This window comes from Malaclemys terrapin, chromosome 1, assembly GCF_027887155.1.
Source record: "Malaclemys terrapin pileata isolate rMalTer1 chromosome 1, rMalTer1.hap1, whole genome shotgun sequence".
Classification (NCBI taxonomy): domain Eukaryota; kingdom Metazoa; phylum Chordata; order Testudines; family Emydidae; genus Malaclemys; species Malaclemys terrapin.
In genome coordinates, this window is record NC_071505.1 from 233,805,414 (window position 1) to 233,828,853 (window position 23,440).

General features: G+C 43.9%; 1 protein-coding gene across 1 annotated transcript in view; it reads right to left on the reverse strand.

Moving 5' to 3' along the window:
* Positions 1 to 271, reverse strand: part of CNGA3 (cyclic nucleotide gated channel subunit alpha 3) — a 55,368-nt gene extending 55,097 nt beyond the window's left edge. Inside the window, exon 1 of the mRNA XM_054016530.1 lies at positions 239 to 271. The gene's annotated coding sequence lies outside the window, so the exon portion shown is untranslated. The remainder of the gene's footprint in view (positions 1 to 238) is intronic.
* Between the last annotated feature and the right edge of the window lie 23,169 nt (positions 272 to 23,440).

Sequence of the window (23,440 nt, forward strand, 5' to 3'; positions counted from 1 at the left end):
AGGAAAGGCAGGGGCAATTTGTACACACACCGAGCTCACACACACACACACACAAATAAATATACACACACAGATCTCTCATACACACACAGCTCACACACACAAATCTCTCTCTCTCTCTCTCTCTCTCTCACACACACACACACACACACACACACACACAGCTCTCATACACACACAGAGCGCTCTCTCTCTCACACACACACCCCTCAGCGGGGTCTCTGCGCGGAGCTCCTACCTGGGGGTGTCCGGCCGGCGCACAGGAGCTCCGCGTGTCACCATCTCCCCGCGCGCGGCGGGGCGGAGAGAGGCGCGGCAGCCCCGCGGTGCCTGGGCAGCAGAGCCTCAGTCGCTCCCGCGCTGAGCGAGCCCCGCCGCCGCCATCCCGCGCCGCTGCCCGGTCCCGGCTCACAGCGCCCGCCGCCGCGCTGCTCCCATGACAGCCCCGCCGCGAAGCCCGCTCAGCCGGGTCGGCGGGAGGCTCGCAGCCTTGCCACAACAGCCCATGCCGAGGCGCGGGGCTCGCCGCGCTGCTCTCAAGCTCCGAGGCTGCGGGGCTCCCTGAGGCGCCGGGCTCCGGGTCAGCACCGGGGGCGGTGGACAGCTCCAGGCGGGGAGAGAAACCCGGCTCCCAGCCGCAACCCCCGCCTCCCTCCCCCCTGCCCCGCCAATCCCGGCTCGGCGCTCACGTCCCTGCTCTTTAATCGGCCGCGGGAGCGCAGAGCAGAGGAGCCGGAGCGCGCTGCCCGGGCCCAGCCAACCCGCCGGGGCTGCTGCGCGCTGCTCTCCGCCTGCAGCAACTCCCCTAGGCCGGGAGAAGTGAGGCCCTCCCCCCGGCTTAGCGTGCGGAGTGGGGCGCGGGAGGGGGCATCTGAGGTGGGAGTGGAGCGGGTGTCCGGGGGGGGGGGGGGGGTCAGAAATTAATTGAACCAGGCTCTGGCTGAGCCTCCCCTCCCCCCTGGCTACAGACTCCTGCGATGCCGGCCCCGGCCCTGAGGGCTGGGGCTGCTTGGAGAGGGCGTCTCGCCCCCAGCTCAAGGGGAAGCTGCGGCACGGGGCCCACACTCCCCCTTTGCAAAGTTTCTGGGACTGTCTGACGCGACAGGAAAGCCCGCGCACTGAAGCTACTTCCACGCTCTGTCTGCTAAGAAGAGTTCACCTTGAAGACTTGGCACTCTTGCTGAAATCCTAAAAGGAGCCCCTCCGCCGCCTTGCCTTTGCAAGTGTTTAGGTTTTCATGTTTGAGTGGCCGGCGGGCGTTCATGCTCCTCTGATCGTTACCATATAAACGCTGGTTCTGCAACTTCCTGTCAGAGACAAAAAACTACTTTGAGAGCCGGTAACAAACGATCAGAACATTAAGTGCAAAAACTCCATACAACTAACGTTCAGGTTGGAAAAGGAGTTGACAAAAGCCACTCAATTCAACACTGAAAGAGGCTTCGGCACAGGTGCATGGGTCTCAGCTGCAACTTCCTAGAGACTCTTAATTCAAATGGACTGAACATAAGGATGTGCCACGTACACTAGGGACCCCATTTGTTTATTTATTATGATTTAAATAAAAGGAGACAGCTACCCACAGCTCTAGGTACCCTGACACTTATTTTAAATAACAAAGACTAACTGCCCAGCACCCTAACAAAGCCCCAACACACAACGAGATTAAGTTAACCATCCAATAATTTAAGTAGCAAAAACAAAAATACCACCTACATCCTAAATGATACCTTACTTAAACTCTTCAGCCCTTTCCAAAAGCTCTAGCAAACAGATGGTTGTTGCAGCATGTCAAGCCAAGGTCAACAGACTCAGGCTCTCAGGCTATTCTGGATTAATATGAGGGCAGTTACAGAAGCCTGGGGCATAAAATGTACAAAGAGCATCTTTTCTTTCCATACCACTCCTACTGGTAGTATCTTGTAAGTGATTGGTATTGTAACCAGCATTACTAGAGTTAAGGCTTAAGTGTTAGCCTACAGTTTGCTCTCAGGAGCTTGGGAGTGTTGGTAGACAAAGGTACTATTCAAAAATTCATGCTGGTGAAAGAAAAGTAAGTGTAAAATCATCCATGATTTAATAAAGAACAAGGCCTGATCTTACATGTATTACTGATGATTCATAGGATAACACTGCTGCACTAATTTAGATATTAGAGGCCCCAACAGGAAATTTGGTAAAGCATGAAGCTAAGAGGGATAGCTGAAAAAGTACCATGGCTGTTCTGTTTGCATCCTACCTGTAATAAAGGAGATAGCCCAACCCAAAACTGGATCCAGGATGGTTGTTTGAACTTAGATTAGAGATGGGCAAGAGTAAATTCTGCCCATGTCATAAAATGACCATTGCCTTCTGTGGTTTGAGGTTGGGTTGCACCTATTCTTACTGTTTGGATAGTCCACATTAAGAGGTTAATGGATCCCAAGTGTTTCTAGAGGGTTCTGAAGAAGATTATGATTTCTCTGACAGACACTATTAATGGATTGGTTGGACTTTATAAAGATCTTTGGCCTTTAATCTTCAACATCTTGGTTCATGCAGAATCTGCAACAAATGAAGTGAGCAGGCAGATGGCTAGAGTGCCCGTAGGAGTATCCTGTATAGTCTGACCAGCTCTGTCAAAGATTTTTGTTAAAAGATTTTATATTGTGCCTGTGTGGGAGGCAAAAAGATTTCTTTACCTCAACCAAAACCTTCATAAAATCTCAGCTAGAAAATTTGTTTCAGGTGGTAACATCCTGGTTAATCTGGACATTGTCCTCTGACTCAGTGGTTCATATGAGTCCTTCATTCTGAGGGAATTGTGTGTTACTAGAGTCAGAGTAAAATGTGTCTATAGAACAGAGCAGTATCTTCAGGGGATTAATACTAAGTCTGCTCTGCTTGTGCTCTCTGGACCAAAAAAAGAAAAAGAGAGAATTAAATATGAACGTCTAGTTAAAATGAAGTGGTTACAAGAAAGAAAATATTGTAAAGCAGAGAATAATGTATTTTGAGACTTCTTGTTTTCTGCTAAACTCTGTTCTTTCATTACCTTGTCCTCCTACCTACACCCATTTGCTTGTTTCATCTACCTGTTGCATTCTTTCTAATATGAGATTGCAGGCTCTTTGGGGCAGGGACTGTCTTCTTTTTTATTTGTCTGTACAGCACCTAATATAATGAGGCCCTGATCCTAGACTCTACAATAATAACGAACAAGATATTGAAAGGAGGCTGTTCATTTTGGATCCCTCCATTAAGAACATAAGAATGGCCATACTGGGTCAGGCCAAAGGTCTATCCAGCCCAGTATCCTGTCTACTGACAGTGGCCAATGCCAGGTGCCCCAGAGGGAGTGAATCTAACAGGTAATGATCAAGTGATCTCTCTCCTTCCGTCCACCACCACCCTCTGACAAACAGGCTAGGGACACCATTCCTTACTCATCCTGGCTAATAGCCATTAATGGACTTAATCTCCATGAATTTATCCAGTTCTCTTTTAAACCCTGTTATAGTCCTAGCCTTCACAACCTCCTCAGGCAAGGAGTTCCACAAGTTGACTGTGTGCTGGTGAAGAAGAACTTCCTTTTATTTGTTTTAAACCTGCTGCCCATTAATTTCATTTGGTGGCCCCGGTTCTTATATTATGGGAACAAGTAAATAACTTTTCCTTATTCACTTTCTTCACTTGGAATACTTGGACTATGACATGTACGTATACTTACACAGACTTTAACATTACTCATTCCATGCACTGTACAACATTTGTTATTAAGTTCCGTGAACTCATGATTTTATATACCTCTATCATATCCCCCCATAGTCTCCTCTTTTCCAAGCTGAAAAGTCCTAGCCTCTTTAATCTCTCCTCATATGGGACCCGTTCCAAACCCCTAATCATTTTAGTTGCCCTTCTCTGAACCTTTTCTAATGCCAGTATATCTTTTTTGAAATGAGGAGACCACATCTGTACACAGTATTCAAGATGTGGGCGTACCATGGATTTATATAAGGGCAAGAAGATTTTCTCGGTCTTATTCTCTATCCCCTTTTTAATGATTCCTAGCATCCTGTTTGCTTTTTTGACTGCCGCTGCACACTGCATGGACGTCTTCAGAGAACTATCCACGATGACGCCAAGATCTTTTTCCTGATTAGTTGTAGCTAAATTAGCCCCCATCATGTTGTATGTATAGTTGGGGTTATTTTTCCCAATGTGCATTACTTTACATTTATCCACATTAAATGTCATTTGCCATTTTGTTGCCCAATCACTTAGTTTTGTGAGATCTTTTTGAAGTTCTTCACAGTCTGCTTTAGTCTTAACTATCTTGAGCAGTTTAGGATCATCTGCAAACTGTGCCACCTCACTTTTTACCCCTTTCTCCAGATCATTTATGAATAAGTTGAATAGGATTGGTCCTAGAACTGATCCTTGGGGAACACCACTAGTTACCCCTCTCCATTCTGAAAATTTACCATTTATTCCTACCCTTTGTTCCCTGTCTTTTAACCAGTTCTCAATCCATGAAAGGATCTTCCCTCTTATCCCATAACAACTTAATTTACATAAGAGCCTTTGGTGAGGGACCTTGTCAAAGGCTTTCTGGAAATCTAAGTACACTATGTCCACTGGATCCCCTTTGTCCACATTTTTGGCTGCCCTGTTGAAGACACTTTAAAGGGGCAATATTTTCAGAGTTCTGAACTACCACCATTTTAAAGGTACCTCAGGTTGGGTACCCAAGAATGGAGACATCCAAAATTACTAGCCCTTTGAAAATCTGGGCCAATAATAATAAGTCACGAAAAATAGATCCACATGCCAAGTTACATTTCTAACCCAAATTCTCGGCCTGATCTTGCAGCCCTTACTCACACAAGGAACTAATTCTGTGAGTAAGGGCTGTAAGACTGGGTCCTCTGTCTCAAGTATTCTCACTTGGTAGTTAGTAATGCATCTTCTATTGTTGGAATACTTGGACTCTATGACATGTACATATACTTACACAGACTTTAACATTACTCATTCCATGCACTGTACAACATTTGTTATTAAGTTCCGTGAATTCATATTTTTTCATTGCAAAATTTGCCTTTTTAAAAAATGGCTGAAACACTAAATATCCATATGTGCACATCCAGTATGCCTTAACAGTATTTACCTATTTACAAGGTTTTATGTTGGTAGTTTTCAATACTATGCCCTTATAACAGGGTGCAGCCCTCACTGCCAGACTGGGCACCTCCTCCTGATAGTGCTGGCGATTAGCTCGAGGCTGATGCCCACATCCATGGTCTGCACACTGGCACTCTGTCTTTGCTCCCACCTATGGCTCCTCTCTCACCTCCCAGAACCACACCATCCTCTTTGTGATTCAGCCTTCTGGCTTGTTCATCATCTGTATTTCCCCCTTCTGGAAACAGTCCGGCCACTTCCCCAGTGGCAAGTGGGGTGGGGAGGGGGAGACCCAGGCCAGCTCACTACTCTAGGTCCCAACCCCAGGACCCTGATAAATAGAATCCTCCTGCTGCTCCTCTGTAACCTTTATCAATGTTGCTCTATTTTTCCTGGGCCACTACCCCATGGCCCCAGAACCTTCTTTGCCCTCTCCTCAGGACACTCAGCTACTCAGTCCCAAGAACCAGCCACTGCTCTGTCCAAAGTGCTTACAGTTCTCTCTGCCCTCCATGGACGGAGTCCTTACTCCCTGGGCTCCCAGCAGCAACTCACCTTCTCTGCCCTGCAGCTCCCTTTTATCTGAGCTTGCCAGGCCTGGATTGGTTGCTCCCTGCAACTTCTTCCCGATTGGCTGTGCTTCATAAAGCCTCTCTGGGCTGCTTGGACGACTCACCTTTATTGCACTTTCTGGGGCAGGACACAATTTAAAGAATTAATCGCAATTAATCGTGTGATTAAGCACACCGTTAAACAATAATATAATACCATTTATTTAAATATTTTTGGATGTTTTCTACATTTTCAAATATATTGATTTCAATTACAACTCAGAATACTTTATATTTATTTTTGATTACAAGTATTTGCACTGTAAAAACAAAAGAAATAATATTTTTCAATTCACCTAATGCAAGTATGGTAGTGCAATCTCTTTATCATGAAAATTAAACTTACAATGTAGAATTATGTACAAAAAAACCTGTATTCAAAAATAAAACAATTTGTAAAATTTTAGAGCCTGCAAGTCCACTCAGTCCTACTTCTTGTTCAGCCAATCGCTCAGACAGAGGTTTGTTTACATTTGCAGGCGATAATGCTGCCCGCTTCTTGTTTACAGTATCACCTGAAAGTGAGAACAGGTGTTCTGATGGCACTGTTGTAGCCGGTGTTGGAAGATATTGTTGAAGTGGGGGAGGTTTAGGTTGGATATTAGGAAAAACTTTTTCACTAGGAGGGTGGTGAAGCACTGGAATGAGTTACCTAGGGAGGTGGTGGGATCTCCTTCCTTAGAGGTTTTTAAGATCAGGCTTGACAAAGCCCTGGCTGGGATGATTTAGTTGGGGATTTGTCCTGATTTGAGCAGGGGGTTGGACTAGATGACCTCCTGAGGTCCCTTCCAACTCTGATATTCTATGAGTCTATATTTATGTGCCAGATGAGCTAAAGATTCATATGTCCCTCCACGCTTCAACCACCATTCCAGAAGACATGCATCCATGCTGACGATGGATTCTGCTTGATAACAGTACAAAGCAGTGCAGATTGATGCATGTTCATTTTCATTATCTGAGTCAGATGCCACCAGCAGAAGGTTGATTTTCTTTTTTGGTGGTTTGGGTTCTGTAGTTTCTGCATCAGCGTGTTGCACTTTAAAGACTTCTGAAAGCATGCTTCACACTCATTCCTCTCAGAAGACACTTCAGATTCTTAAATCTTGGGTCGAGTGCTGCAGCTATCTTTATAGATTCATAGATTCTAGGACTGGAAGGGAACTCGAGAGGTCACAGAGTCCAGTCCCCTGCCCTCATGGCAGGACCAAATACTGTCTAGAGACCATCCCTGATAGACATTTATCTAACCTACTTTTAAATATATCCAGAGATGGAGATGCCACAACCTCCCGAGGCAATTTATTCCAGTGTTTAACCACCCTGACTGTTAGGAACTTTTTCCTAATGTCCAACCTAAACCTCCCTTGCTGCAGTTTAAGCCCATTGCTTCTTGTTCTAACCTTAGAGGCTAAGATGAACAAGTTTTTTCCCTCCTTCTTATGACACCCTTTTAGATACCCGAAAACTGCTATCATGTCCCCTCTCAGTCTTCTCTTTTCCAAACTAAACAAACCCAATTTTTTCAGCTTTCCTTCATAGGTCATTTAGAAATCTTACACTGGTACCTTCTTTGCGTTTTGTCAAATCTGTAGTGAAAGTGTTCTTAAAATGAACAACATGTGCTAGGTTATCAGCCAAGACTGCTATAACACGAAATATATGACAAAATGCAGGTAAAACAGAGTAGGGGACGTACAGTTTCCCCCCAAATAGTTCAGTCACAAATGTAATTAACACATTATTTTTTTAACGAGTGTCATCAGCATGGAAGCATGTCCTCTGGAATGGTGGCCAAAGCATGAAGGGGCATACGAATGTTTAGCATATCTGGCATGTAAATACCTTGCAATGCCAGCTACAAAAGTGCGCAAATATCTGTTCTCACTTTCTGATGACATTGTAAATAAGAAGTGGGCAGCATTATCTTCCGCAAATGTAAACAAACTTGTTTGTCTTAGCGATTGGCTGACCAAGAAGTCGGACTGAGTGGACTTGTGGGCTCTGAAGTTTTACATTGTTTTGTTTTTGAGTGCAGTTATGTAACAAAAAAAATCTACATTTGTAAGTTGCACTTTCATGATAAAGAGATTGAACTACAGTATCTATGTGAGGTGAATTGGAAAATACTATTTCTTTTGTTTATCATTTTTACAGTGCAAATATTTGTAATAAAAATAATATACACTTTGATTTCAATTACAATACAGAATACTATATATATGAAAATGTACAAAAACATCCAAAATATTTAATAAATTCCAATTGGTATCCTATTGTTTAACAGTGCGATTAAAACAGTGATTAATCACAATTAATTTTTTTAACTGCGATTAATTTTTTTGAGTAAATTACGTGAGTTAGCTGCCATTAATCGACAGCCCTACTATAAAGGCTCCCACCTCTATACTTCACAACCCTCCTGCTGCATTGGGAAGATTAACTCCCAGCGCCAACATGAGTATATTTTGTATATTATATTTGTTTTAAATGTTCCAAATTTTCTTCGCACCTTCCTCTTCCACCTTGCCTGAAAATGAGTATTTATCCCATTTGAAATTATTTAAAAAAAGGAATTGGAGAAAGGTACTGGATTTGCCTTTCATCAGTGCTGCTGCTAAGGAAGCTGAGGTAAAGTAAGAACTGTTCTGGGTGGGGGGTGAGTGAGGAGAACATAAGCATGTAAAAAGCTGGGGAAGCCATGTTTGTTATAGACACATGGATGTGGAGTTCTGAGGGCAATATTCAACCAGAGTGCAGGTAAATGAGACATAACTGTACAGTTGTCAGTCAGTAACTACAGTATCCCTCACTCTTACTAATAAGACAATTTTCAGAGTAGCAGCCGTGTTAATCTGTATCAGCAAAAACAACAAGGAATCCTTGTGGCATTTTAGAGACTAACAAATTTATTTGGGCATAAGCTTTCATGGGCTAGAACCCTCTTCATCAGAGTGGAGTGGAACATACAGGAGCAGGTATAAATACATGAAAAGATGTGAGTTGCCTTACCAAGTAGGAGGTCAGTCTAACGAGAAAAAAAAATCAATTAACAGCAGGATGCCAAGGGAGGAAAAATAACTTTTGAAGTGATAATGAGAGTGGCCCATTTCAGACAGTTGACAAGAAGATGGTGACAAAATTGACAAGAAGGTTGACTAATTTCCTCCTACTGTTACTCACACCTTCTTGTCAACTGTCTGAAATGGGCCACTCTCATTATCACTTCAAAAGTTAGCTCAGTGGTTTGAGCATGGGCCTGCTAAACCCAGAATCATGAACTCAATCCTTGAGGGGGCCATTTAGGGATCGGGGGGAAACTGTCAGGGACAGTACTTAGTCCTGCTAGTGAAAGCAGAGGACTGGACTCAATGACCTTTCAAAGTCCCTTCCAGTTCTATGAGATAGGTATATCTCCATATATTTTAATTTTTTTTCTTTCCTGGTGAGAACACTCACTACTGACAGAAGGAGGGTAGCGTGGACATCAGCCAGACTTACAATATGGGAGACACTTTCATGTTTGTATAATCACTCTGGTGTGTGCTGAGCATTGGCACCGCATGTACCCATCAGGATTGCTTGTGTTGATGTGAAATGCGGTGCACTACAGGTAGGTATCCCAGTGTGCCATGAGCCACCATCCGGCACAATGCCCTTTGAGAGATTTTTGCAATGAATTGTGAGATAGAAGTGACTCACCCAGGGATCTCTGGGAGCAGAGATCAGGTACCCAGCATGCAACTTTCTCCATCTCATAATGGCATCCATATCCCATAATTTCTGCACCATAAAATCTTACAAACCCACACAGCACTTTTCTGTCTCCATCATCTCTGACAGAAGCATAGAGTCCACAGAGCTCTGCACTATTCTCATGAATGTTACAAATACAGGATGCACAATTCTTCTGTATTTGCAGACCTGTGGGAATTACTGCAGCAATGGGGGACATGATAGTTTCTTTGAGGACAGTTTAAAAAAAGGACATAGTGAAAAACAATTCAAGTTTGTTGGTGGTGTTCATGGAGCAGCTGCAAAAGGTGGAGCTCCACTTCTGGGCCTGAGAAACTAGCACTGCCTGGTGGGATTGCATCATAATGCAGGCTTGGTATGACAAGCAATGGCTGCAGAACTTTCAGATGAAAAATGCCACATTCCTGGATATATGTGCAGCACTCATCCCAGCCTTCCAGTGCCTGGACAACAGAATGAGAGCTGCACTGACAGTGGAGAATCATACTCCAGAAATTTGTAACACTGGATTGGTACCAATCAGTAGGAAATCATTTTGGAGTTGGAAAATCCACAGAAGGGCCATTATCATGCAAGTGTGCAGGTCCATTAGTCATTTCCTGCTATGCAGGACTGTGACTCTCAGTAATGTGCAGGACGTAGTGGATGGATTTGCAGTAACGAGGTTCCCAAACTGCTCTGGGGTGAGAGATGGCACGTACATCCCTATTTTGGCACCAGATCACCGTGCCACAGAGTACATGAACAGAAAGGGCTAATCTGCTATAAGAACATAAGAATGGTCATATTGGGTCAGACCAATGGTCCATCTAGCCTAGTATCCATTCTTTCTACAGTGGCCAATGTCAGGTGCTTCAGAGGGAACGAACAGAACAGGGCAATTATTGAGTGATCCATCCCCTGTCGTCCAGTTCCAGCTTCTGGCAGTCAGAGGCTCAGGGACACCAGAAGCATGGGGTTGCATCCTTAACTATCTTGGCTAATAGCCATTGATGGACCTATCCTCCAGGAACTTATCTAATTCTTTTTTGAATCCAGTTGTAGTTTTGACCTTCACAATATCCCATGGCAACAAGTTCTACAGTTTGACTGTGCGGTGTGTGAAGAAATACTTCTTTTTGTTTGTTTTAAACCTGATGCCTATTAATTTCACCCTCTTTCTTCTGTTACATGAAGGGTTAAATAGCAATTCATTATTCACTTTCTCCATACCACTGATGATTTTATTGACCTCTATCTTATCCCTCTTAGGCATCTCTTTTTCCCCAAGCTGAACAGTCCCAGTCTCCTCATATGGAAGCTGTCCCATGCCCCTAATCATTTCAGAGTCAGAGCACTGTACTTTACCAACTTCTCTCCTACCCTCCTTATCAGGATATAGAGTTGCCTCTTTAATAATTTCATCCCTAAAGGATGTCTCCTGAACAGTGTGCTCCTCCGCATCGGTTAGCTTTCCCCCAGCCATTTGTTAATTTAACAAATCCTCTGCAACCTTTTTAATTTTACATCCCAGCAGTTTGGTTCCAATTTGGTTTAGGTGAAGCGCATACTTCCTGTCTAGGCTCCTCCTTTCCCAAAGGTTCCCCAGTTCCCAATAACCCTAAACCCTCCTCCCTACACCATGGTCTCATCTATGCATCAAGATCTTGCAAGTCTGCCCATCTTCCTAGCCCTGTGCATGGAACTGGAAGCATTTCAGAGAATGCTCCCATGGGGGTCCTGAACTTTAATCTCTTTCCTAGCAACCCTAATTTGGCCTCCAGGACCTCTGTCCTACCTTTCCCTATGTCACTGGTACCTACATGTACCACAACCATCATTTCCTCTCCAGCACTGCACGTAAGTTGGTCTAGCTCTCTTGTGAGATCCTGCAAGGTGCAAAGTTCGTGGGTATTTACCGTGTTGTTCTCTCAGTCATCACAAACCCAACTATCTATATTTCTAATAATCCAATCCCACATTACTATTACCTGCCTCTTCCTGGGGTTCCCTCCCCAGAAGGGATATCCTCCATGCAAGAGGATACCATGACATGAACTGGAAGGAGGGTCCCAACTATGTGACTGTTTCCCTCTCCTTCAGCTTGCTGTTCTCCTTCCCGAAGGCTTAACAGTATACAAGCTGTCAGACTAGGGGTGAGACCATTCTATTGTGTCCCTAAAAGTCTCATCTCAGTACCTCAATCTCCTTTAGATCCTCCAGTTCCACCACTCCAGTATCAAGAGCAAGTACTGTGTCTCTGAGGGCCATGAACTGCTTGTACTGCATCCACACATGCCACTTACCCACAAGGTGGGTAACCGTACATGCTGCATTCAGTGAAATAAGCTGGATAGTCGCCACTCTGCTGTCCTAGGCGCTGCATGAACACAGAACAAAAAGACAGTCCGTGCCTCATAATGCTTACATTCTAAGTATAAGACTATCTTAAGAGACAACAGATGGATATAGACAGACTAATTGTAAGAAGATAGCCTAGCTTAGGTAAAGGTGATAAGCAGGTCTGTCCTAGATAAAGGAATGTGCATTTACCTCAATTTACATATTAGCCATAAATAAAGCCATCAAACAAACCAGTGGGGGTTGTCTTGCACCTGAACTTGAGTGACAGAGAATTAACATGGCTCCTGTACCCCAGAGACACACAAGAGACTGAATCCCATGGCGGGGGGCTTACTAAGTTTGAGAACAAAGACAATTCTTTGGGAAAATAAGGAACACCTAAGATGACAAGGGAAATCAGCATCCCTCGTACTTCTGTGGAAGGTGCTCACTGAGGGACAGTCAGCAATGCCAGACAAAGTAATTGGTGAGCAAAACCATCTTAGACAAAGACTGTGCCTTGCTAGATATATTTAGACTTTTAGATGTGTGTTTTCACTTTTATTTACTTGTAACCATCTGTAGTGAGCCATTGTGGCTCCCCGCCACCCCGGAGGGGGAAGAGCCCATCCGGAGGCCGGAATGGGCGGAGCTAGGGAGCTCTGAGCCTGCCCCTCAGGGGGTCAGGCGGCAACCCAGAAGTACAAAGCCTCGCCCTCAGAGCTCAGTCAGGCCCCAGCTGCCGGAGAGACCAGGCGTCTCAGGGCTGGGAAACCTCCACGGCCCAGGGCGCCCGCTACCCGGAGGAGCCGCTGGGCCTGCCGAACGATCCCTGGTCTGACGAACCCATGGTCCAGGATCTCCCCGAGGCCGACACCAGCCCCCAGGTAGGCCCCAAGGGGGAGTGTGAAAGTAGCCTGGGGGCAGCCAACCCCAGTCTGGCTGCAGCACTGCCAGAGCCTATGTCAGTGTGTTGCGGCCAGGAACCCCACTGACTAAGCAGTGGGCCTTCTGCCGCTGCTAGGGCCCCGGGCTGGGATTCAGTGGAGTGGGAGGGGCTGCGTCCCCCCTGCCACCCAACCCGTGGGTGGCAGTCTCCCCCTCTCCCAGGCCTTTTGAGGCTTGGGCCTACTATTGTGTTGCTCAGTCCTGACTGAGGGCCTGAGTTCCTGACTCAGTGTTTATTGCCCCGCCCTGACCTGGGGCCTGGGCTAAATACTCCTGCTTGCTGCTCAGCCCTGACTGAGGGCCTGAGCCCTGACCTAACATTGGTGCCCGCCCCGAGCCAGGGTCGGGCTTATTGTGTCTTCCAGGACCGCAAGGGCTGCTGAGGGAGACCCTGCAGCCGGACAAAGCACCCAAGCACCAGTGGGTAGTGAGCCGGTGTGGCTCCCTGCCGCCCCAAAGAGGGTCGAGCCCCAGCAAACTTTTGTACACCATCTTTACCTTTATTTCTTTTAGTTTGCATCACTTATGTCCTGTTGTTGATAAACTAATTTTATTTTAATATAAACCAACTCAGTGCTGTGTTTGACCTGAAGTAATTGTTAACTCCAGTTAATGTAACAAGCTGCTGGGTACTGTCTCTTTAAAGGAGCAAACAAACCTTATTATTTCTCTGAGTGGTCCAGGAGAGGGCTGAACACATCAGGACAAACAGTTTGGGGGAAATCCAGGACTGGGAGTGTGTTAGGGTCACCCAGCAAGGAATTACCAAGGCTGGGGAAAACCAGGGTGGGGCTGTTGTATTGTAGGTAGGTTGCTGGGGTCAGAGAGCTGAACCAGGCTGCACAGCAGATACTCATGGAACTGCATGCTTGTCTGCTGGCTGTTGGTGTCTCAGCTGTGAGCCACAGCAGCAGAGCATATAAGGCACCCAAAATTATTGGGGAGGTGGTGACAGCCCCTTACTGGTCTGGACTGCATTCCAAAATATGACACTTACCAAAGACTGTTTTAGTGGTTTAGGAATAAGGGCCCAATCCTATCCCATTAGTCTGTCTCTATCCATCTGTTGTCTCTTAAGACAGTCTTATACATACTTTGCAAACTTTGAGGCAGGAACTGTCTTTTTGATCAGTGTTCATACAGCGCCTAGGACAATGGGTCCTGGTCCAGGAATGAGGCTCATGTGTACTATAGTAATACAAATAAGAAATAATGGTATATCCTATTGCACTTCTGTGGGCCTAAATTCTTTTGGATACTCTTACTTAATAGAAATTCTCAAAACCTCAGACAGGGAGTGTCCGCAACACACACAGCCCACCTGCGTTACTTAACCCAGCTGGGCCAGTTGCTATCACTCCAAGCAATGGAACCTGGGCTCTGCAGCATAGATCAGTGAGCAAGAGAGCTTGTCCCCTTTTAGAGGTCTGAAAAATTAACTAGTTAAAAGACGATGATGTTGGAATTGATCTATTTGCTGCTGTAGTAAGCCATACAAAAAATGCTTGTAAGCACAGATATGCCCCAGAACTGAAACATGGCTTCTTCTAATTTCAATCATATGATTTACATTTGACTTCAGTGGTGACTTACAGACCCAAATAGCAAGTCCTAAAGTTACTAATTGGAGCACCTGGGTTCAAGGACAAGTTTTAGGATTCCACTTGAGCCTTTACCCTAATAATAATCTTAATACTTGGCCCATCTGCCCCACTTTTTCTTCAGTGATCTGATTGTGCTGTACAAACATTACTCCAAAGGAGGAAAGGGAAAGGATAATATAGTCATCACTTCACCAACAACTGAAACCAGGCCAACTTCAGAGAGACAAGAAGGAGCTATATAATACCACACAGAAAACACAAATTATGCAATAATTTAGTAAAGAAAATTCTATCAAATATTAGATCCAACTGAAACTGCAGGGAGGTAAAGTGTTAATATCCAAATCGGAATTTGGCCAGAAAACCGAGGTTAATCCCCATGCTTATGAAAAGTGTTATGGGATTGAGGAGCACAAATAGTCCAGAACTTGTTTTTACAGCTCAGCTGAAAGGCAGCTGCTCCAGCAGCAAAGCACCTCCTAATTCCATGTCAGGGCACTGGCTGTTTACTGACTTAAAAGGAAGAGTGCCACCTACTGAATCCCACTCCGACTCCGTGATGCCTCCAAATCCTGGCCTGGCACAGGGAGAACCGATACAATCACAGGATGAGAGGCATGGCTGCAAATCAGAGTCATAAAAGTGACGTGCTCATAATCACAAAGGAGAGGCCCACATTTTACTATATAACCTTGATTCCCAGAGAGACATTTGTATCAGTTCTGTTGCTAATGGGTGACCAGAGAGCAAGTGTGAAAAATCGGGGCACTTTTTGTGGGGGAGGGGCATATGTAAGATAAAGCCCCTAATATTGGGATGTCTGGTCACCCTAGCTGCTAACTTGCTGATGGAAGGAGATGCTATTGGAACTCCATAACACCAATGATAATAAACTGCAATACATTGGCACTTGGGTAGTGGCCATGATAGTTAAGTTTCCAAAACAGTTTCCATTATAACCTTCTATTTATAGATGCTCAGGTGTTTCACAGTCACCCTCTAGGTTGAAATTTTCAAAGCTTGATCTCTGTCCCATGGTCATTTTATTTTTAATTGAGCAAAATCAGCACTGTATTTTTGAGTGAAAATATGAAATAACACTTTTGCCAATATACTGTGCATATAAAATCATAATTTCATTATGATGGCTACAACCAAGATGGCTGAGGTTGGTAAATTGCAATTTGGCATTGAGTTCTCTTTCCATACAATCTTGGTATGACGGTTAACGACAGCCAATCAGAGGGCACTACTTATTTCCTGAATCCAGGTTGCTTCATTATACTCTATAAAATATAGTTAGCAGTGAGAAGTAATTACTGATCAACTCCAGTGTTTTGTGGAAGAATAGTGAAAATAGCTTTCAAATTTGATTGATTCAAGGAGAAACAATTGCAACTATAGCAACAACTTGTCTGAAAAGATTAATCTGAAACTAAAAGGAGTAACACACTGAACAGTATGCTTCCATGACTTGCTGAAAGGACAAAGAATGACTCCAACTCAAATACATTTTCTCTCTGTAAATACCTCACCAACGAAAAGATTATTTCAGTGAATTGTACAAGGATACCAAGAATTATATTTGAGCCTTCTTGAAACATGTGATGTGACTTGTTCATGTAGCTATCTCTGAGGAGAAAATAGATAAACTTCTTAAAGCTAAATTAATCTCCAATAAAATCTTAAATGACTTACTGGAGATGAATTTGGTCCATTGGTTCAGTATGGGGTTGGTTTGATTGTACAATTCTTCTGTGACAAAGAAGAAGAAAATTCAGTGCCCATTGAAGTGAATGTTACAAAATAGCGCTTCCTCCAACAGCTCACGTTAATTTCATTGGGTACTGATCAGGCTGCAGGTGGGAAATGGACATCAAATCTAAACTGAGAAAGTGTGCTTCCACACCAGATGGGTTTTAGGACCAATTTTTAATGTCAGACATCTGTGTAGAGTGAACTGATCCTTCTCCCACTGGCAGTGGTGTGAATCACAAGTAATGCCATTGAAATCAGTAGTGTCACACAGTGTAAAAACAATGTGATAGCAGAGTCGGTCTCTACAGGGAAAATTTTCAAGGACACAAATGGAAGTTAGGTATTTAACTACCATCAACTTTCAATGGGAGTTAGGTGCTTACCTGTAATTTGTGCCCTTTAAAGTCTTCCCCTATATCTTTTAGGTGATTAAAGAAATAATCTGCAATATGTCCAAGAAGTAATAGTTTACCCTTTTAAGAAGGCCTTCTTGTTTATTACACTGAGTTCCAAATTCCCACCTGGTTTAAACTGATGTAGCTCCAGAGAAATCAACAGGGCTATGCTGAATTACACCAGCTGGGGATTTGCCCACACACATCTGCAGTAAGGAACATTTAAAATCATGCAAATTACTCTGGCAGATCTGCTATGGCTACAAAACAAACAAGATGTGTTGCAGAGGAATGTATCCTGTTAATGGTTGCAGTTCTTTTCAATGTTTGCACTGGCACTTTGACCTTTTTCTTCTGATTGCCCCAGTTAGGTTGCTTACCATGAGCACGCACAGCCCTCTAAAATAATTGAACTAAAATCCAAAGCCAAGGAACCTCATCTGGTTGCATTATCAAGTCTAAAACCTGGCCAGATTTTCCTAAAGGGCCGCCAACATTCACACTCCTTTCAGTGAACCTTGGACAGCAGCGTTATCGTTTGGAAGCCAAGTGTCACTTAGTGGGTTCCACCGAATTTTGTGTTGAGGTTGTGGGTCTGTTCAAACACAGAAATGCAAAGCAAAAAGATTACCAGGAACCTAAAGGACAGAGTTTTTGCACAGCTCCACTACAGCTGATCCTATGAGGTGTTAAACGCCCTCAACTGCAGTGGGAGCTGAAAGTACTTGACTTTTCACAAGATTAAACCCTTAGGGAGCAGGACAATATGCAGTTTCTGTTTACAAAAGCCATATGGAAATACTGTGTAATTTCAAAGGAAAATATGAGTTTACAAAGCTTTGCAAAAAATAGCAAATGGACAGCAGCTCGATCCTGTTCCCATTGAAGTCAATGGAAAATATCCTATTGATTTGAGTGGGCACAGGATTGGGCCTATAAGGTATAATTTAAAATCTTTTAGTAACTCTTGAAGTCATTCATTTTAAAAGTAAAGTCAAACAATACAAGCCACTGTAGGCTATGTTTTCAGAAAATGTATTTTAAGCATCTAATGCTGTGTGGTGCTATTGCTGACACATACTGCCAACACAGAGATATTTGCATAAGAATAATCTCGTGCAGTCATAGATCAGGAACTTTCAAGTAAGCGCTCAGATGTATTATCATATTATTTCTATAGCACCACCAGTTTGCAGAGCAATGTACAGCAAAGCAAATAAGAAGTTTCTGCTTCAAGGAGTTTACAACGTGAGGAGACATAGCAGTATACAATGGAATGGAGAGCAAACACTAAGTGGTGCATGGTTATTGTACAAAGAATAGCTCATAGAATAAGTGAGGGAGGGGGGTGAGTTTTTGAAGGGAAGGGCGGGAAGGAAAGGAGCTTGAAGAATACTGATTAGGGGGCTTTTGTGAGCATGAGGGTGGCAGAAAGAATGAAGTCTTTGTTGGGTGATGGAGAAAAAGGGCGCTGTTAAGAAAGAGCCAGGGGAAGAGCCCAGAGGAGTGGGAAGGGATATGAGAGGTGCTCAGGTGGAAAGGTGCAAAATATTAAACAAAAAAAGTGTACCATTTAAAAAAATAACAAAAATGCTTTTTATGCTCATAATTCTACACTGGTCAATGCTCTCTTTGAGAACTGACACACACACGTCTGCCCCCCGCCCCACACCACACACATTTGCACTACATAAGTGGCTTATAAACAACCCTTTTTTCTTTTCATTCGAACAATCATCAAAATCAGGGCTGGATTTAGGGACCAGCAACACAGGCAACCACCTGGGGTGTGGGACTTGGGAGGCGCCGGGCTCATATATTTACAGATCCTAGCGTACAAATTTATTGTCTTTATGACAGGGATAAAGCATGCATGTAAATCATGCATCCAACTTGTGAAACTGGCTACAAATGCAATAAAAAATAAGGTATTCAAAAGTTTAACAAATGCGGAGAAGGCACCGAAGATGCTCCTTGCCGGGGCGCCATTTGGTCTAGGGCCAGCCCCGATCAAAATGACAGTTGCAGGAAATACTCTGGTCATTATTGATACAAGAACCAAAATGTGGTTTAATGCATCACCATGTTTGTTTTTTTCAGGGAAAGTTTCAGCAATACCTTTTTTGGTACCCTCTCACAATAATAGAGGAAAAGCTTCAGCCACTACACAGCAGAAAATTTAATTCTTTTTTATTCGGGGAAAAAAATACCATAAAAATTCCCCACAAATTTTGAGGGATTGAATAAGACAGTTACAGAGTTAAGATAGATTTTCAGGTGAGATGTCAAATGAAATGGAGATCTAGTTGACTGGTGAAAAAAAATCTCCTTTCAGCCTAAAGGCTGACAGAAATTGTAATATTTTACTTATTAGTTTTATGCTACTCAGTTGTTGGTATTTAAGAATGCAAAACCTGTGCTTGTTTCTGCATGAGGAACACACAGCACCTAGTTGAATGGATAGCTTGAGGGCTGAGAGGAAGTGGGAAGGGAAAAAATGGTTGCATAATTTTTAAACTTTACTTTTAAAAACCTTTTAAAGGTGCTTTTTAAAATGTCAAAGTCCCACTTTCAAATAGGGATATCACAATCAAGCCTTTTGGAATCTTTTCAAGGCAGTAAATAAGACAAAGAAGAAGTGATCACAGACCCTGCAGGGCAGGCAAAGGAGCAATCACAGCTGCAGAAATCAGCATTGAGCAACCCTCAGCCTCATCTGCTGGGTTTAAGAGCCCATCTGCTGGTTCCTCCATCCTATCGGGTGGTCTGGCCAGGCAGGCGATTCAGCTGTGAGCCCTCTGTTACTCACTAGGGAGGTGAAGCTAGCTAGTCCCCAGTTCAGCTGCAAGCCCTAATTCCTGACATAACTTCTGATAACACTTCTCATCTGTACATCTCACAGCACATTACAATAGAAGGTAGGTTTTATTATCCTCTTACAGATGGGGAAATGGAGGTGAAGTGACTTGCCCAGGACCACACAGCAGGTGGGTGGCAGAGCTGGGAATAGGGCTCCTATACTGCCTCCCTTGAGTTCAATTTGGCTTTTGTAAGCCACGTCAGCGTGCTGGTAAGGGCAATGTGACTGCACAATGAATTCCTCCTACTGTAGTCCCCGGGGAGTTTTTACGGGTGGGTTCTGCTGAGATTTTTGCAGACACATTCCACTAAGGACAGAGAAATGCATCTGCCCTGTGGCCTAATAGAATGGTCTGCGCTGCCATGCTGTAAACATGAGTATCTTCCTTGTCTCAGGCTTTCATTCTATGGCTTTTCAGGGGTGCTTAGTGACTAGAGGAAGAGTGTCTTGGCTTGGAACCACTTCCCCTTGTGCCCTCCCTGAGGGAGAGCAGGAGAGAAGTAAAGAGGAGTTTTCCTGTTTCTTTGTGGCTCTGTGCTTTCCTCCGATACTCAGTACAAAGGGAAGCAAAGTACAGTACAAGCAGAAGGGCACACAGGGACCTGAATCTGCAGACATGACATACACTCCTACCCTCAGACCCTGGGGGTACCTCCTGGCAGTGTGTGTCTATGGATTTTGAAGGGGAGAATATTGGGAACAGTGAGTGGATGCTCCCAGTATTCACTCACTGTTCCCAATATTCTCCCCTTCAAAATCCACAGACAGCATGTTCCCCTCCCAGTTTGGCACATTCCCAAGCAAAGATCTGTACGGGAGTTAATGCTGCTCATCCTAATCCATCGCTTTTGACCCTCCCCACAAGGAGCAGGTAGTGTTTAGCCTACGCCTTCCAATCTCCTGAGTGATTCATAGAGCCAGGGGGCAGGAGGCCCAGTGAACCATACAGAGGTGGTGAGAGTCCTTGCAGATGCCCAGAGATTTCCCTGTGGATCCTCAGACTTCACAATTTGAAGGCAATTTGACTCCCAACAGTTCCCCACAGAGGAGAATGAGGCTTTAACTTGTGGAGTTTTCAGAAGGGGAATGAGGAAAACGTAGTCTCTGGAGAGATCAGCAATGACAAACAAATATCACCCCGATGGGTTAACAATGGTGATTTCTAACAACACTACAGTTTGACTACTGTACCTCTCCTATCAACACAAAAAGAGCCTCTGCTGTTACTACAGCACCCCAGGAGCATGTTTATTTCATAACTTGCCGTTCATGACAAACCTACCTCTCTGCAAAGACACCCATCCTGATACTCTAGGAGGTTTTCAGCAACATGCCAGTCAGGTCTGAGGTGTGTGGAGAGGCACAGAGTAGGACTGCTCCAAACAGAATAAATCAGCATTTAATTTAATCCACTTAACGGGTGGTCCATTACCACAAAAGCAGAAGAAGAAAGAAACAGAGCAAGGATAAAAGCTTTTTCCCTAACGCTCCAATCCATCATGTTTTATGAAGACAATCACTGTCAGCACCAAGCCTCACTAATGAGTCTTGGAAAATCCAGTTGACAATCCGTAGTCAAATGTTGCTAATCACAGATTAAAGTGATCTCCTTCATGAACTCATAAATTCCTTTCCTTGGCTCCAGCAGTAACAACAACAGACTACTAGTTGGTTAGTGTCCTGACAGAAATATCTGCATATGTGAATGGCAGGTCCCTTACTGCTTCCTATAAATACTGCACTAAATCTGGGAGGAACTCAAATAAGAAGGTATATTGGAAAGCTAAAGCGGGTTAATAAATCCAAGTAGTCACCTGCTGTATTCACCTCATTAGCAAACATTACAATAACCCATCTCAGCATTAAAACAGAAAGCTGTGATGTATGCCAGTCACTGAGCAAAGAGGAAATAGAAAGTGGACAGGATCCTTCCATTTTGTTCTGTTTTAGCCAATCCCATTTTATTTTAAGCTGTACATGTGTAAAGTTCAGGGTGAAGATTATTTGTCACTAATAAGAAATTGAATTGATTTAGATCAGAGCCATCAGAAAGTTTAAGTCACATTTAAAAATAACAGATACAGAGCACTCAACCCCTAAAGAAATAGCACAATCTTACTCTAGTGCCTAAAATTCCCTACTATTGATTACATGACAATACTTACATTTATTTGATTCCCACAAACGGAGCATGAAGTACAACAATGATCCCTTCTGGCTTTATAGTCTGTGACAGCAACAATCTGACTGCGGTATCATATAGTCCAATTAAACACACAGAGCACTTGGAATATAACCACTATATGAAATGACCAACCACCCCCCAAAAAGCTACAGAAATTGGATGATGTGAACTTGACATACTAAAGGTTCTAGAATGTCTTTTTTAAAATGTACTGCATGTACTGAAATTAAGAGGCTGCCTCAAATGTACTACTGTATTAAATTACACTAGTGATCAACTACTGTATAAGAAACCATCTGCTGCCTTTCAAAAAAAAAATTGCATCAGCTCCTTACTTCATACTTTTCCCTGTCTTTCTGTGAATTGGATTTTTCCCCCAGAAAATGCCCTCATTTTGCTTATTCTCTCTCTAATCATGGTATTATCACATTCAGATGTGGGGGCAGAATAAGCCACTGTGGTGTTGTGGTACAGAGCTCTGGATTAGCAGCTTGCAATGAGATTGCTGATAATCTTCTGATACCTTTGGTAAGTCAAAGAAATGGCAGTGCAGCTACCTCTGGGGGGAGAGATTTCTCAGGGCAGTGCTGTGCTTTAAACAGAGAGGAACCCCAGTTAACAAAAGTATGTTGGACAGTAAACAAAAGTAAGACCCACATGTAAACCTAGTGAGTTTGAAAAGAGCTTGACCGGGAGGGGGGTGGTGACATGAAAGAACACAAAAGGCTAGTCCTGCAGAAAGCATGTTTAGCTGATAAGGATTAATCCCAACTGCACCTGCCTATGCTGGGAAGAAAAAACGCTGTCTCCTAGACTTACTGGGCAAGTTGGCTGATCTTGACTCTGGCTTTAGTCTAATGATGAGAATGGTTGTAAGGGGAAATTCTTTCTATGGAAAGGTCATTATTTCCCCACACATGGCCTAGAGCAAACTTTTCATTTTCCTAGGAAGGCTCAGCAGGGGCAACCCTAAAACCTTCAGATCTCTGTTCCAGGGGAGAGGGGGTTTGTCTCAAAACTGAAAGCTTCAGGCCAGGAGGCCATTGTACTATATTGTGCAGTTCCCACTTCAGCAACACTAAGAATTGATATTGTGCTTTTCATACAATAATTAATGGAGCTTCACACCACACTGATAGGCAATAGGTAGGAAGTAGTATTCTACTTGTTTTTCTCTATGTAGAGATGTAGAGAATGAGGCAACAGTGTAGGTCAGGGGTTGGCAACCTTTCAGAAGTGGTGTGCCGAGTCTTCATTTATTCACTCTAATTTAAGGTTTCGCGTGCCAGTAATGCATTTTAATGGTTTTAGAAGGTCTCTTTCTATAAGTCTATAATATATAACTAAACTATTATTGTATGTAAAGTAAATAAGGTTTCAAAATGTTTAAGAAGCTTCATTTAAAATTAAATTCAAATGCAGAGCCCCCCGGACTGGTGGCCAGGACCTGGGCAGTGTGATTGCCACTGAATATCAGCTCGTGTGCCGCCTTCGGGACATCTGCCATAGGTTGCCTACCTCTGGTGTAGGTTCTCACACTGAAAGTTTGCTGGTCATAGACTACACTGTGAACCATTGTCATAGGTGAGATTAAAACTCATTGGTCTTGCTGCCCGGTCCCCTATTCAGTCAACTGGAAACACCTTTCTCCTGAAGCTGCTGCCTTTGCTCTTAGCCAGGGGTTACCAAATTTGGTTTGCGGCTTGTTCAGGGTAAGCCCCTGGCGGGCCGTGAGACGCTTTGTTTACCTGAGCGTCCGCAGGTACAGCCACTCCCAGCAGCCGTGGTTTGCCGTTCCTGGCCAATGGGAGCTGTGGGAAGTGGTGGCCTGCTTTATG